Source organism: Cydia fagiglandana, chromosome 3, assembly GCF_963556715.1.
Source record: "Cydia fagiglandana chromosome 3, ilCydFagi1.1, whole genome shotgun sequence".
NCBI lineage: Eukaryota > Metazoa > Arthropoda > Insecta > Lepidoptera > Tortricidae > Cydia > Cydia fagiglandana.
In genome coordinates this window covers 9,436,633-9,450,497 of record NC_085934.1, presented here as the reverse complement: position 1 = coordinate 9,450,497, position 13,865 = coordinate 9,436,633, and the positions used below count along the sequence as shown (strand labels likewise).

At 37.7% G+C, this 13,865-nt stretch overlaps 2 protein-coding genes across 2 annotated transcripts in view; both read left to right on the top strand.

Moving 5' to 3' along the window:
* The window catches only part of LOC134680099 (sialic acid synthase), a 300,274-nt gene that overhangs the window by 184,357 nt on the left and 102,052 nt on the right, over positions 1 to 13,865 (top strand). The gene's annotated exons all lie outside the window — the stretch shown is intronic.
* The window catches only part of LOC134680105 (uncharacterized), a 134,324-nt gene that overhangs the window by 80,156 nt on the left and 40,303 nt on the right, over positions 1 to 13,865 (top strand). The window lies entirely within an intron of this gene.

The following is a 13,865-nucleotide window of genomic DNA, read 5'->3' as shown; positions in this document are numbered from 1 at the left end:
AACTGTGTTCAAAATAAATAGGGTAAATGAATAATGTCACACGGAGATCCAGAGTCATTAAAATTTTGATTTGTTTTTATTCATAAGTCATAATACTTTAAAAATATAACAAAGTATTTAAAATATATACGAACACAACCAAATCAGTGTAATTAGTTTCTTCCTAATTCACTAAAAATTAAAAAAGTTTGAAGATTTGTTTTATCTTATTGGAATAAATTTTCATTGTGCTGGCATTCATATTACGTCATCTTAAAAACATATATGACATAATGTCAATATACTAGATAGACAATTTATCAACAAATTTCTTCACATTTTAACGTAAACAATATAAATTATTAAAATTTTATTTATGAAGACGAAGCAATGTTGTTCACATAATATCAGCAATAAAAATTTTAGTTTCAACCAGTTTTGTTGCTATTCTGAGAGCTATCACGTGCTTTGAAAGTTAATTCAATGATATATCATCAAGAAATTGAAACCAAGACTCGACCTGCAGTCTCAGCGAGTTTTTGTGGCTATATTATCAGTTGAAAGAACGATATTTCCATCGCAGTGGTATGGTTTACGAGTACCTATATTGGTTTCATGTGACGATGTTTATATAAATGTATCTATCAAATAACAACGTGCTTTTATTTCATTGATATTCGGTGCAAAACGATAACTCAGTAACGAAAAATAATTACTTATCACAAATGCCTTAAAGTTTTTTCAGTGAACGTTTATTTATAGGTATTTATGAGGTCTTATGTCTTATCAGCGTGGCTTTGGCCTTTGGACATTTTTGTAATGCTTTGTAATAAGGTAGGTGAGGTATCTATATCCCTCATTTAATAACCTTTTTTTGAATGAATTACAATTTAATTATTTAAATAAATAAGTGGTCTACAAACATACATATCCGCTCGGTCCGCTAAAATAATTTAAGTGCCCTACATAATAGGTATATTTAAGATTAACAATCAGTAAACATCATTAATTACGCTCAAATGCTTGTTTCAGTACAAATTGGCTGAAATACTTCCGACATAAAACCTAAAGGTATAAAAGTACAATTTGCTAAGTAAACTGTCAATCTACATTAATTATAATAGATAGACTCTTAGAAGTCAGCTTACTGAAGATTATGAACAACATATAAGTACTTTCTAAATAAAATACAATTTGTTTTTCCATGACTCATGTAGGCCGTATTTTACTATAGACCATTTTAAATTGAAGATGAAATTAATTCATGATAAAAGCTAATAAGGCCCGGTAATATTTTCTGTTATTCTTGAACTTCTGTTCAAGTCAGTGTTCAACTGTCAGTGCAAGTAACAAGGCCCGGTTCCGAACCAACATGGTATGGTTTTTAGGGTTCCGTACCGTTCCGTTTCAGTTAAAATAAAGGTGGGCCTTATATGCTTCACCTGACCTTATTCGTCCACATTTAGATCCTATAGCTATATTTGGTCACTTTGGTCAAATGAATCTAGGCCTTAATTTACTATACAGGGTGGAAAGATAAGTCGGGCCCTGGAGGGAAATTACCTTAATTATACCTTATTTTTAAAAAGAAACAAAACTGCATTCAAAGATTTTCTAAAACTCGCTGGCCTCGCCCGGGACTCGAACCGACTAAAAATTCCAAAAAATAAAAACTCGCAAGTTTATTCTACTAGTCGATACAGTTAATGTTAATGATAACATTTCTCCAAGAAACATTAGGTCTTACACTCGTCTGTCGTACAAAATATCCATAAAATCTAATATTTAGTACTTAAGATTTCGTTTGATAAGCCAAATTGAATAAAAAAAGAAAAATACTTTTAATGCAGTTTTGTTTTTTTTTTTTAAATAAAGGAATGTCTACTTTAAGTAAAATGAGCCAGCTTAAGGATTTAAGGCCTCCAGGGCCCGACTTATCTTTCCACCCTGTATTTATTTATATGAGCCTAGAGTGTCCCACTGTTGGGCAAAGGCCTCCCTCCTCCCTTTCCACGCATCCCGGTTTTGACCCGTCTCCCACCAGTTCCTATCAAAGGCGTCAAGGTCATCCCGCCAACGCCGTCGAGGTTTGCCGCGACCCCGGGTTTGATGTGGGACCCAATTGGTTGCTGTTTTTGCCCACAAGTCATCCGGCATACGGCAAACGTGTCCCGCCCAGTCCCACTTCAGCTTGGCGGCTGTTTCAGCTACGTCGGCTATTTGAGTTTTGGAGCGTAATACAGTATTTTTGATGCGATCGGTCAACTTCACGCCGAGAATACTACGCTCCATGGCGCGCTGACAAACCTTAAGGTTGGATTTCTGAGCTTTTGTCAAAGACCAAGTCTGAGCTCCGTAGGTCAGGATGGGAAGAATGCACATGTCCATGAGCCTTCTTTTTAAAGATATAGGGAAATCTCCCTTCATCTGCTCCTTCATGGACCAATAGCTCTTCCAGGCACTTCCGGTTCGTCTTGCGACCTCCTTGTCCTGTCGTGCCTGGAAAGAGACTATTTGGCCCAGGTAAATGTATTCTTGGACATATGACATTTCTTCTCCATCCACTACCACTGTTATTTTTCGGCTGTTAGTCATGAGCTTGGTCTTTGACATGTTCATCATTAATCCCACCTCAAGGCTTGCCCTACTTAAGTCTTGTAGCATGGCACCGAGCTCCGTAGCTGAAGAGGAAAACAAAACTATATCGTCAGCGAAACGGAGATTTGTTAATCGCCGTCCACCGACGTCAATACCTTTGTTCTCCCATGCAGCCGCCAGCTTCCTGAATATTTGCTCAAGGCTTCGGCGATAGCGGGTCACCTTGCTTGACGCCTTTCTTTATATCAAATGATGGTCCGGGAGACTGTAGTTTTATGCAGGCAGTACTTGAGGCATAGATATTGTGGATGAGCTGTATGTATGTAGATTCTATATCTTGTTCTTGCAGTGCGGTAAATATAGATGAATGACTTATGCTATCAAAAGCTTTGGAGAAATCTACAAAGGCTAAATAAAGGGGGATTTTGAATTCTATGTATTTTTCGATGATTTGGTTAATTGTTTGCAAGTGGTCCGTAGTAGAAAGACCAGGCCGAAACCCGGCCTGTTCGGGGGGTTGGTGACTGTCCAATTTTCCAGCAATGCGACGTTCTATTATTTTGATAAAGGTTTTGTAAAGGTGTGAGATGAGGCTAATGGGTCTGTAGTTATTGATATCAGATTTATCACCTTTTTTGTGTAGTAGGATGATGTTGGAATGACAAAAAGTTTTTGGGAATTTACCGGATTTTAAAATAGAATTAATGAAATTGGTGATATGAGGTAAAAGTGTTGGTTCCCCTATTTTAAGTGCTTCCGCCGAAATACCATCCTCGCCGGGGCTTTTACTGTACTTCATCTTCGCTAAAGCGAGATGAACTTCGTGCCCGGTAATGGGCGGGATAGATTCCGGACAGGAGTAGCTGGCTGCGGGTGGGCATGCAGGCACGGGGTTCAGGTCGGAGTACAACTGTCTGTAAAATTTTGTGCAAATATTTGTTATTTGATCCCGACTTCCTTGTTTTATCCCTCTATCGTCACGTAAACATGTTATCCAGGTTTTACTGTTTGATGTGCCTTGCTTGGCTATTCTAAGAGAGCGGTTCTTTTCTAAAGCTATTTGTATCAATCTATTGTTGTAATTTCTTATGTCTTTTCTAATACTCCGCTTTACTTGTCTATCTATTGCTCTATATTGTGCGCTGGTAATATTGGTTCTATGTGCTTCTCTTTCTTTTAACAGGTCTAAAGTATGGTTTGTTAGCTTCTTTTCTTTATGTCTCTGCTTTTGGATTTTTCTGCTTGCTGATGTAATACAGTTTTGTAGTTTCAAATATTCATATTCTACGTCGTTGCTTACAGTATCCAGTTCCAAAGCATTGAAAGCGTTATGTAATTCTAAATTAAACAGTTCTTTATTAACTAGCAGAGTAGTTTTATCTAGCCTTTTGATTTTACTTTTTATGTTTCTATGACGCTGGATTTTTAAATTTATTCTTACTTGAACTCGAACTGGTCTATGGTCTGAACTGTATTGTATTTTATTAATTACTGAAACATTATTAACAATTTGTTTACTCGAGGTAGAAGTTAAGACATAATCTATTTCATTCTTGGTTTCGCCATTAGGTGAAATCCAGGTCCACCTGCGGTGTGGTTTTTTGTAATAGAAAGAGTTACAGAGACTAAGGCTTTGACCAAAAGCAAATTGGATAAGCCTGGAACCACGTTCGTTTCGGCTTCCTAGCCCGTATGGCCCCATTACGTTGTCGTTATCCAATTCCTCTCTTATTCCGACTTTCGCGTTGAAGTCACCCAGCACTATATTCCAAGTACTGCGGTGTTCGTCACAGGCCCGGTTCAACAAATCGTAAAACTCCTCTACTTCTTCGTCTGGGTGCGTGGATGTGGGGGCATATACTTGGATAATGGTGAGAGCTACCTTTTCAGTGATACGGAACTTAAGCACAGCAATCCGCTCGGAGTAGGCAATGAACTCTTGTATATTATCTTTCCAACGTTTAGCAACCATAAAGCCTACTCCGTGAAGACCGCCAGCTTCCCCGTAGTGGTAGAATATGTTATCCTCACGCTCGATTACATCTTCCCCTTCTCTCCTCACTTCAGCCAGACCGACGATGTCCCACGAGATGTTGCCCAGTGCGTGTTCTAACTCTATTAGTCTTTCTTCTGTTCTTAAAGTTCGTACATTATACGTGAGGATATTTAGTTTTTCATCAGTGTTCCTTTTAACGTTTGCCTTTATCGTATGACGGTTAAGAGAAATCGCCGCCTGGGGATTCTTAGCACCCCGATCTCCACCGTGATGCTGCCCACCGTCATCAACAGCACCGTCGCTGGAGCTGCCAGGCACTTGGGGCCGGTATTTGGGTTTTCGTTTCATGTTGGAGGGGTTTGGACGTTGAACTCACCACGCTAGTCCAGTGCGTGTTGGTGAGTAGACAGTAAGCCTGCTAACTCGGCTCGAGGGCGCCACCGTTGACATACTAGATGTTCATCCGCTGCCACCCTAAACTGATACCCTGTCTTAGCACCAGTAGACCAAACTAGGCCGCACATATGAAATGCGCCCTAATTTGGTAGAATACACTTAAAAGTGCACGACAGTTTAACGTCATATCGAGGACGAATACCATTTTAAATTTAAGGCGTAATTAATTCCAGATGAAGGATAATAAGGCCTAAAGGGAAATTTTGTAGGCCTTATTACCCACGAACAATGTATATGAACTGAATAGGATAAAAAGGAACTAGATTATAACATATTGTTCTCATGTTTAGCACAGTGTAATAAATAAATATTTTTTTATAACAAAAACCATCGTTATATGATAAGTACCTACAAGCTGAAATGTATGTACATTTTACCTGTGTGAAAATTGTATAATTGAGATAAATAAACTAAATTATACTTACTATATTCTCTGTTATTCTTGAACTTGTACTTGGGCTAAAAAGGCCCTCTGTCTGTGCGGGTGACAAGGCCCGGCCCCGGGCCTTATTGAACGTGAGACGAAATAGTAAATTTAATTATTTTTATATAGGTAATTATGAGTTCTTTGATTTCCCGATAAGCATCACTTACTGACTTACAAAAGTATAAATGTAGTACATATGTAGTAGATATGAGCGCCGCGCCGGCGCGCCGCCGCCGCCGACGAAATTTTCGCGCCGCCGCCACCGACGCTGCGCTATCGGCGTGGCATCGGCGTGACCTTGGTAGATACTAACTACTTTCAGAATCAGATTTTATCTAGTTTAGATCTTTAACGGCACCACTCTGAATAGCTTATAGACATTTAAAAGGTAGTTTAGGTCCATATCATCATCATCTCAGCCATAAGACATCCACTGCTGAACAAAGGCCTCCCGCTTGGACCTCCATTCGTACTGGTTGGAAGCGACCCGCATCCAGCGTCTTCCGGCGGCCTTAACAAGGTCGTCCGTCCATCTTGTGGGTGGAGGTCCATATAATTCAAAAATATCGAAGGTAAATTCAAACTTTTCTGTCTGGTAACCGCGCTACTAGTCTTAGGACAACGAAATTACAAATTTTGCCAGCTGGTTAGGTAATCCGTCATTCGCCGCGAAATTAACCATTGCAAGCATGGCTGAATGTTTTTAAAATGTATAAAAAGCGGTTAATATCAGATATTAAGCGTTTTCGCGTCCAAAGGAAGGGCGTCGGAAACGGCTCTCATTTAAACTTGGCCGTTGTTCAAATTTCAAACTTTCCTCTCTCGAAGCTCAATCTTTGGCCTCGCATCGCTCGCATGGAAGTATGCCGCTATCTGAATCGCCAAGTTTTCGGCTCTGTTTGGAGCTCAACTTTCGGCCTCGCTTTTAAAATGTTTGGTCATTGGTTTTTGTCCGATCTTAGCTCCACTGCAGCACGGGCTTTGGCCTCGCACGAAAGCGCCTGTATGGAGATACAGGCGCTTTCGTAGTTTTTAACATTATGGCCTCGGTCTTTATCGGCATTCGGACTTGCTTACACTGGACCACTAGTTCTAAGCTCTGCTCTCTTGCAGCTTGATCTTCGGCCTTGCACAGAAGCGCACCACAATCGGCGCTCCAGGCATTCGGCCGTCAGCGAAGCTCACAATTGGCGTTCGATTCTAAGCTGTATGCTTAATACCAGCAGCTCAGCCTCTGGCCTCGCATGCTCGCATGGGAATGCGTCGGAATCAGGTCTTCGGTGTTAAGTGGAGCTCGGCCTCGAGCCTCACCTTTAGATATAAATCGGTTTTGTTGGGTTGATTTGGTTAACGAAAAAGCTTGATTTTCCTCACTTCGGCTCTTTAGAATATCGACAAGACGTTTTCCTGAGGATACAGTCAATCTGCTACTGTTTAGTTAGCACAAAAGATAAGGGCCTCGCAAAGATCTTCCGGCCACGGCCTCACCAAGATTAACACTGGCTTTGATGAAGCGCGATACCGTTTATGCGAGTGTTTATACTATATAAAACTATTTTCGTACGTTTATTCAATAAATTATCCTTGAAATTAAAAAATGCACTTATTTTATAAGTTTCCTACAGCAAAAACATGTTTTTTCGGTAAAATTTCGGTTGGAATTATTTTTTCATTAATCAAAGGTGTTTCAAGGCCACGCCGCCGATTCGCCGCCGCCGCCGACCGATTTTGACCGGCGCGCCGCCGCCGGCTAAATGCCTATCGGCGCTCATATCTAATATGTAGTACCTGAATTTTATTAGAGGTTTTTAAAGCCTTATTATCAATTAAGTTATAAGTGAAATATAATAAGCGTCTTTAGTTGTAAAAAATATTACAAGCCCTATAACTAATGAGGGGATCATTTTAGATATAGTCCACTTTTTTCGAGTAGGTAAATTCGGACTATGTTTACAAACCGCATACCATCGCCCATGACCACACTGTTAACTGATAGTTCGTAAACCTTATTACAAAAGGCATAAGGTCCACCGATGGACAGTTAAGAGCATCGCCGTTTGTACCTATTTTAATACAAATAAAAGTCAACAACGAAAATAATTAATTACCTAATACGTCACATACCTATGACATGACATGAACAAACAAGGAAAGCTATATATAAAAAGTGATTTTTCTCTGTCTTCTCACAAAGGAAAGCTTTGACAGTTTAAATTCCTCAAAGAAGGTCCGTAGTTAACACTAAACTCGAAACAGCACCTTTAAAAAAACATTAGGGGTCACTGACCTGTCCCAGTAAATTGAGGTAGTGTGTGTGAGCTGCGTTTGTGTGTGAAATGGGGTAATTTGACAGAATCTGAAAATTTACCCTCCTCGACGCCCTCTTAAGCGATTTGGAACCGACCGTTGAAAACCGTTTTTTCACCATTATTGCCAATGATATAACAAATTCAAAGTTGTCATAAGAAATTTCAAAAAGTTTTAATTCTCTTTAGCGATTCTATTAGCCCTTAGAATGAATAGGTCAAATTATACTTATTAGCTTAGGTATTAAATTACATAATGCTTCAATTAAAGTACTTCGCGCTGGCACTGGTGATTAATCGCTATTAAAGAACATTTTAAGCAATCACACCACATAAATTTCAAATTCAGCCCGTTTTGTAACCAAGTTTAAATCTGAACGGAGTCATTAATTAGGCTGTTTGTTCGATCACATGGAATTACAGGATTACTGACAGAGCCACCAGCATCGGCGTTTTTATTCGACCTGCTTACTAAGGGTTTCTGTTGCCAAATATTTTTATTTCAGCTACGGGGTACCACGAGCAAATAATCTCCATAATTACGGCTAATTAATACAATTTTAGCTTTGTTATGCGAATTTTAATCAGCCGGTATTCAAAGCAAATTAAGACTGTTCAATAAATGAATTTATTTTACTAAGTAGCTGTGCTTATATTTAATGTCGAGTTAATAACTATGCCTCTTTTTCATAACTATACAAACTTAATGGACAGAGACATAGGTTTATGAATAACGACATAAAATATTAAAAATGCTTCTTTATAAAACAACACCAATGTTACAAAATTTTTCCATATTTTTTAACAAACATTTTTAAAGTGTAGGCAGAACTGCGCTAAATATCGTTTATAATCGTTGATAAAAGTTTTTGGCAAAAATTTCATTTTTGGTACAAGCTTTTATCGCTGACTGTACTTTTCTTCCCACTGGCAACTAATACTCATCGAGAAAATTCTAAAAACCCCAAACACAATAAGGTTTCGTTGTTTTATCACAGAGTTCCTATGGCCACCTCCGGTCTCCATAATCAGATCAGCTCAATGACATCATAATATTGCATTGTCACCCGACTTACGTATGTATGCAAAATTTCAGCTCAATCGGAAAGTGGATCAAATGGATCAAATTTAACTTGCAAGATTTGATTACAGACAGACAACGGTCAGGTGAAAGTAAATAAAAGCTTGTAATAAAGTACAACTTATTGGAGGATGAACCCATATTTTTGGTTTAAAAATCAGACGCGTTCACATAAAAGTTGACCCACGCTAGACAGGACCGTGCCTGGGACGAGGCGTCCGACATGTCATTTTCTATGACGGCTGATCGGTGATCACGTGATGCTTTCCATAGAAAACGAAGCTCCGGAAGCTCCGGCCCGGCCACGGCTCGGTCTAACGTGAGTCATCCTTACATATGTAAAATTCATTCTAGTATGGGGTTGCTGACGACTGATCAACTGATCACAGCTGCAAGAACTTTGCAAGTTAGTTAAAGCGGTTTCTGATACGAGGACTCCTACGCGGTCAAATGTATTTAAAGTTATAATTTTGTAGACAGACTTAGAGCGGTTTCATACTAGCGTTTTATACGCGCCTATAAGCTCGTATTTGGAAGCGCATGTAGGTGCGTATAGATCAAATGTAGTGAAATATAGCGCGCCTGTAAGCGCGTCACGCCGAAACGACTGCGTGTACCTACGCAGAGAAAAACGGTAGTCTGTAACTGCCCTAAGCCAATAAACAGCTCTACAAATTCATTTTCTCCTCATCTTATTTTCATTTCAGAATAAAGCAACTTCCCAGTTTAATTCCAATTTTTCGACGCCTTCAACTTACTGAATCATTAATTTATTGCGTAACGATTTTTGCGTACCGGTTCTACCATCCTCTTTTCCTGAATAATTATAATGAAGCCGCCCCTCCGCTGGAAACCCTTTGGGATGTTGTCATCTAAGAGTAATTCCTGGGAGCAATAAATATACGGTGTATTTCAAAAGAAAATTCCAGGAGAAACGGCTTTCTTATAAAGGAGGAAAAAATTCGTCAAAAGAAAAAAAAAGTAAATGAAGATACGGATTTTTAATCGGTCAAGGATCCATCGATCAGCAAAGCATAGCAACCTAAGCTCGAGTATCTAAAAGGGACGAACTGCCCGATTCGAACTTTAAGATACGTCAATTATTAGATCTAGAAACGATATGGATTAGATGTGTCAGTGTCACACTTTTGTTTGAAGAAACGTCACATTTGACACTGACATATCTAATCCATATCGTTTCTAAATCTATTAATTGACGTATCTTAAAGTTCGAATCGCTCCGATAGAATATCAGAAACTTTTTCCGCAAAACTATAAATCTTACTCACATGCCGACGTTATAATAATATAACTCTTGTACGCGTGTCCGGGTTGTTCGTAAAAGCCTAAGTAATCTTTTTCATCTACCCCGCAACTTTGGGATTTTTTGTTAAGTAGGTTCTCTTGGAGGGTGCTATGGGGAATGGCGTTGCCAGGCTAAGTGTCCGGGGCATGGTTGCCATGGTGGCCTTGCCAATACCATGCTTACTTGACAATACGTCATAGAATGGAATAATGGGTCCAAAAATTGTGAACAAAAATCGTAGAAATAGAACTTAAGAAAGACATTTAATGAAAACTGAGTTATTAACATGATCAGTTTAGCCGTTTTTGAATTATCGCAAATCTCCCCTTCATAGTAAAAAGACGTACAGATAAACTTAATTACGACATAAAATGGGGCTTTAAATTTATGTCACATTATTCATGTAAATAAAGCAAAATGTAAGATAAACATTGTTTATTTAATTTGTTGTTCTTAATATTTGATTTCTCGAAAACAGTTTCATTGGCTGAATGAGGAATGCCGGTGCCTATTTAATGCAGTTTTAGAATAAAAAATGTTAATAATTCATAAGTAAGAGGCAATCCCGCAAATTTTCATACTTAACAAATCATTTTAAAATTACTGCAGTTTCATCCTTCCAAAAGTTGTTTGTTCATAAATATTGCAATTTTATATTTTTCGCTATGAATTTTTGTGACCAGACATGCAAAGTCTGCAATTGAAAGTAAGTTCTAAGGAAAAAATCATGGCCATACATCTATTACTTTAATTTTAATTACTCATTATGCAAGATTTCCTTGTCTTTTGGTTTCCTCGTATTTGATAGTAGATTTTTAAACTCGGGTGAAAGCCACCAAGCATAATTTTCATCCCTTTGATAACAATATTACTTAACTAATAGCTCCTAATAGCTCCAGTTTAGCCTATTGTGACGTAAGGGTAAGTACGGAAACCTATACTGAGCATGGCCCGACATGCTCTTGGCCGGTTTTTTTTATCATTTTTTATTTTGACAAAAAGGTTAAAGAAAATGATACATATATGATTTTCAGAACAAAAAAGAACAAGCTCTAAGTTTGCAATTCTGCATACATCGTTGTAAAATAAAGTTTAAGTTAAATTTTCTTGAAAGTAAGGTAGGAACAATAGTAGAACAATGACGCAGCAGCTCAACTTTATGCCACGCCATGCCGGTAGAACTTTGCCAGCACACAGAATACTGCTAACTCATAGTTACAGCTGGTTCAACGGGTCATGCGCGTTCTTGTGCGTGTGTGTGTGTATGGGAGCGTCAATTTTTTTATCGCGATTTCGGGGTTGGTCCCATAGTAAAAATTGCTTATGATGTATGTTCTATACAAACCCACCCCAACTGTATAGGTATTTTTCTAGTTAAGTTTGAAAGATTTTAGGAGCTAATTTCAACTGTATGATAAAAGTACAACTTATTGGAGGATGAAACCCATTTTTTTTCATACCTACTTGCCATAATGTATGTAACTAAGTAACTATGTGTGTCAAAATAAACTTTGACAGATCATTAATAGCATTGCCACTTTTCACAAAATTTGTAAACATGCCTATTTTGTAAAAACATTCCATACAATTAAAAAAATAAATTTAACCAACAAGAGGCATTGCTCCTCTAAGATATTAGTATACTATAAAGATATTAGTGGAATTTTTACAGCCTACAATATATCAGTCATAATATTACTTCATTTTCGACGTCCATATATACTGCTAAATGTATTTACTTATAAGATAGTAGGACGAGGACTGCAGTTTTTATAACTCTTATATTTTTAATTTCTATACACTAAAGGATAAAGTACACTATTTACCGTGCTAGCCCAGCAACTTCTAATTACAATAATATGATCAGTTTAGTTACAATTTGCAGAGGTTACGCGCCTTTGAATTCACAGAATTAATTTAATTGTCCCCATTTCCGCGCGCCTCTAATAGCAGCTAGCCACACGTTCTCACGCCACCTACAGATCTAAATTAGTAAGCTACACAGAAGGCACACTCTTATTACACCTTGTGCCCTACCACACGTAAAATACCCTTTACACACATTGGACAGCCCATTCATCTGTTTGTCGTATTCTGTCGAAATAAATTCCAAATTCAAACCGATTTTCCAATAGATTTTAGGCTTATAGAACTTTATTTTTTCTCAAAGAAATTATACATTTCACTTAAAAGGAACTTAACTACAACAGAACTAAATATAAATAATCAGTAAGTACCTAGTCATTTTACGGGCGTTATCGTAGTGGAGAATAAATAATATAAATACATTCACTCCATGTTGTTAAGGCCCCGAAGGTTCATGGCCTTCTCTCACCAAAAGCATATATTAATCTACTTACTTGACTCAGTGATTGTATTTTTTTCGCAAGATGTAAATGTAAAAGGGTACTTCAGACTTACAGATTGGTGCTTATGCGAGCGTATACTTAACTTAAAACCGATTTATAAAATTGAAGGTCAAGATCAAAATGAAAGGTCAGTTGGTACCTACATAAAGTAAAATAGTTATTTGTTTTACAAGGGGGCAAAGTTGTTGTTTAACCACTCGTGCTAATATTGATACCCGAGCAAGCGAAAGATTCCAAAATTGAACCACGAGCGTAGCGAGTGGTTCGAAATGGAATCTTGAGCGTTGCGAGGGTTTCAAACCACGAGGGTTAAACAAAATTTGCCCCCGAGTGAAACACAAAATTTTTCACCACACCAACCCGAAGCAAATATTAAATGTAAAATATCAAACAAAATCAAACCAAATCAAATCCAAATGAATGTTATTAAATATTTATCATCCAAAATCATCATTTAAAAGTCAATTCTACCAGCAAACATAAGAAAACTACTCAAAATTTGCATTTGATTACTTTGCCTCACATGTGGATAAAATGCAACTTTGCTATTCGTTTTTGAAGTGCAAAGTAATTCTTTCCGAGCTGGTGTGGTGAAAATAATATTTTCATTATTGTTAAAACCAGTGGCCCTACTAGAAAAATTGGAATTTGAATCAGTGGTAATATTAGAATTAAGATAGGTATGTTGTTGTCTCAAAATCGATCAAAATCAAAGAAAAGCAACTCTGTTCGATTTAATAATAATTTCAGTTCCATTGTACGTAATTAGTTCTAGTATTAGGATGGGGACGCTAGAAGTATAACACTTTATATTATTTGCAGAATAACACCACTGATACTCGAGTTACAACTATTTTAAGCACCTACTTATCGCTGAACTTGATATCTATTGATCCGCCCGCAGTTAGCACGAACCTATATGATGTACTTAAAAATACCTAAATTGCAAAAATAGTGGAAAATTCCTACACTTTCTGCGTCAATTTATTCTGACATATAATCTCAATTAAGGTCCATAAATACGTACCTACAGGTGATTTCAGGCAGCGAGCGTGATAAGTTCGAGTGGGTTTGTTGGCTGAGATGCCTAAACCACATCCAGTGTAGAAGGGAGCAATGTCAGCAGCATTATAACACACAAATACAACCTTTTAGAGCTCGGCTATACGGCTCTTACCCCTACCCACGATGCCACCCAATTAGCCGCAATATTGTCAAGGAAACTTTTATTCAAATTATTTCGTAACCCTTTAGAAGGACACTTTAATATAATACAATTTCAAGATTAAATTAATTAATATAAGAATAAGTAGTCCGTCTGTTATTGTACTTCGATTGTAAAATTTA